The sequence below is a fragment of the Metopolophium dirhodum genome, chromosome 6, assembly GCF_019925205.1.
Source record: "Metopolophium dirhodum isolate CAU chromosome 6, ASM1992520v1, whole genome shotgun sequence".
NCBI lineage: Eukaryota > Metazoa > Arthropoda > Insecta > Hemiptera > Aphididae > Metopolophium > Metopolophium dirhodum.
In genome coordinates, this window is record NC_083565.1 from 8,654,598 (window position 1) to 8,658,140 (window position 3,543).

Consider the following 3,543-nt stretch of genomic DNA (forward strand, 5'->3'; position numbering starts at 1 on the left):
ACCTACCTACACATACATTATAATTTATAGCCAGGGTCGTCCTGAGTTAAAGGGTAAATAAAAATTCGTGGGTCCTAAAATTATAGATTAATTTAGTTAGGTGTCAATATTGTAACTGTTATTTTATTATTAATATCAGAAGTACGGTAAATATGTGAAAATTAGAGTTAATTATTTTGTATGCCTACCAGGTACCTGGAATATATAACAATATTATGGGGGACGGAGTGGCCGAGCGGACTAAGGGGTCGGTTGCGACGCGCACAGACGGCGTTTCAAAACTTCGGCCTCGAACGGCATTTTTCTTCGGTCAAGTCACGGTGCCCGGAGAGAAGTGTCACCATCCCCCACCCTATATAATATTGTGCCTATGTATTATTAATATTTTTCAACTGATATTGTAACAATATATCAGGAACCTTGTATTAAATTTGTACGCTTTTTTACCCAACAAATAAAATGTTGTTGAATATTTATTATAGAAAAAAAAATTTAAAAAATTTAAAACTGAAAATGTCCCTAAACAGTTCAAAACAAAACAAAATATTTTGAAAATTGTATCATGTATAGAAAAATCAAATCTTGTAAAAACATGAACTTCAAACGCTCATAAAATTTTTTATGAATTCTCAACTCCAGATAATTTTTAAATTTTTCTAATTTTTCAGTATTTTGTCAAGATTTAAATTTTTAAATTTGAATATTATATTTTTTCTTAAATTGATTGTATCTAGGTATAGGTATCAATATTGTAATATCTAACAATATAATATTACTATCATAATATAAACTAACCACATTAATTTTAAAGTTTAAACTATGTGACTTAAAGTGTCAAACTCTTAAAAACAGTTTAAGCAACAAAATTATAACAGAAAATATGAAGTAACCACAGAAGATAGACCTATATCTAGACACTTTTTTAAACATTACAAATGGGGCGGAAATATTACGAAAATGAAAACATAGAAGAAAATAACGGGGGAGAAATACAATTAAAACAATTATTTATATATATTATGGTGATTTCAGTAGCATTAATCTTCTATTAGAGTTTATACTACATTTAAAGTATTGATGTACCCATTAATATTTCTTAATTTAAAATATACCACTGCCGCTTTTCCTTCGAATTATCCAGAAAATGATTGAACGCCAGCCTTCTTCATACAACATAATTTGTTTTTTAAAAAAGTTGGCTTCAGTTTGGCATTTTATTGTAAACGAAATTTCAATATTAGAATTACTTTATAATTACGTCTTATACACTGTTAAATTATACGCTCAATGCTGTTTGACTAAAACCATAAGTTAATTTAACACAACACATTGAAAAAGCACATAAACGGTTTCATATACATTTCAACAATAAACTGCTAGTATAGGTACGGAATTCGTTTTTTTTTTTTACTCAACGTTTGTTATTGTAAAGATTTTTAAGGTATTAATTCATCTTAACGAAATATATACGATTTTAATTTTAGTTTAAATAATAAAAACATCAATCGTGAACCAGCGTGAATATTATTAGACACGAGAATTTTATCTAGAGTCGTATGGTCCACCTTATCAAGAGCTTTCCGGAAGTCGGTGAGGAATAAGTACAACAGTAGGTTAAATTTTTTTCGACAACAAAATCACATTTGAAAATGTCACTGTGTATATAATAATAAATAATAATATACTCTAAAAGTTTCATATACCGACTAATAATATTTTCAAATTACAACGGAACAACTAAAAAGTCTAATTACATGCCTGCGACTTATGGGGGCACTCGTACTTTCCCCTATTTTGCACCTAATGGGAAATTTATGCTTTTCTGGGAAATATCTAGCCTCAAGTAGAAAAAAATATGGAATAAATGAGAAATTAACGAAATTCTTAAGTAAAATAATATTATAATATTTATAATAAATGTACATGACTTGAATAATACAGAGACGATGCACCGCGAACAATTTTCATCTCCATCTACAACCAAATCACCAATACTCTCTAATCACTGAATTATCATCTATTTTCTTTGTCTAGCACTTCACAAAGTTAGAAAAGTGTGAAATTACTTCCTGAAAACCCATATTAACTTTAAATCCCAATTACTTTAAACTAAGGTCACTTTTATATGTAATAAATCTCTGTAATTATTTATTGAAACAATTAGTACAACACGATTCATGATGACAAATATGTGTAAGTTTCCTCACCACCATTTGCTTGTTAAACGTAAGACATTACATCGTCCATGTTGTTCAAACGCAAGAGGTATTACACATGGCGCGTTTTTTTTATTGTGGTGTCCCCGGTAGGCATAGTCCACATTGTAAGAAGGTCTTTTACAGTATAATGGATGACATCAATGATTTTATAATAAATGTATGCTTGTCTGTGAAATATTAAGCACCTAATGGGAAATATATAGCCTCTAATGGAAAATGTATGAATTATCGTGCGAATCACATTTCGTCAACGAACCACACTTCTTTAGCGCGCCGAGCGTCGTCATTCGACCACACGTCGTCAAGGCACCATACGTCGTCAGCGAACCGAACGTCCTCAGCGCAACGGCACGTCGTCAGCGATCCGCGCGTCGTCAGCGAACCGCCAGTTACGCAGCGAACCGTATGTCGTCAGCGAACCGCACGTCGTCGGCTGCAGCGCACCGTGCGTCGTAAGCAAACCGCACGTTACGTCAGCGAACCGCACGTCGTCAGCGAACCACACGTCGTCAGCGCACCGCACGTCGTCAGCAAACCGCACGTCGTCAGCGAACCGCCCGTTACGGCAGCGACCCGCACGTCGTCAGCGAACCGCACGTACGTCAACAACGTGCACGTTGTAAACAAACTACACGTACGTCAAAGAACCGCACTTCGTTAACAAACCGCACATCACGACTGCTAGGATGCCATCGGCACGACCCCAATCTTTATATGGAAATTATCGAAGATTTTGTGGAAAATTTATGCTATTCTATGGAACATCAAACCACTTATGGAAAATATATAAATTAAATAGCCGGGAAATGGAAAAGCGGTTTTAGAAAAGGTAAATCGACATTGGACCATATTGATATTTTTACACTGAGACAGATAATGGCTAAATTTTATAAAGAACGGCACCTCATCTTTATAGACTATAAATAGACTATAAACAAGCTTATGACTGCATTGAATAACTATGAGAAGCACTGAAAGTACTAGGCAATCACAACAAGTACATGCGTCTTATAAAAGGACGTAACAAAAAAAATGTATGCATCGTTCGTCTCCTGCAGGAAATGTCTGAAACCTTAAGAGGTAAAATCAGGCCTACTAAAAAGTTAATGCTTTATCACCCACTCTACTAATCAACCATTAGAAAAATTAAATAAGAAAAGTATGGGATTATCGAAAAATGGAAATATGTTGGGAACGAGTAATATTGGCGTACGCAGATGACATTGTGGTAATGGAGGAGACGAGCGATATAGAAGTCAAAAATACTTGTCCAGACTATTAGAAAGTACAACTATGGGGCTAAGTGTAAATGGGAAAAAAAAGG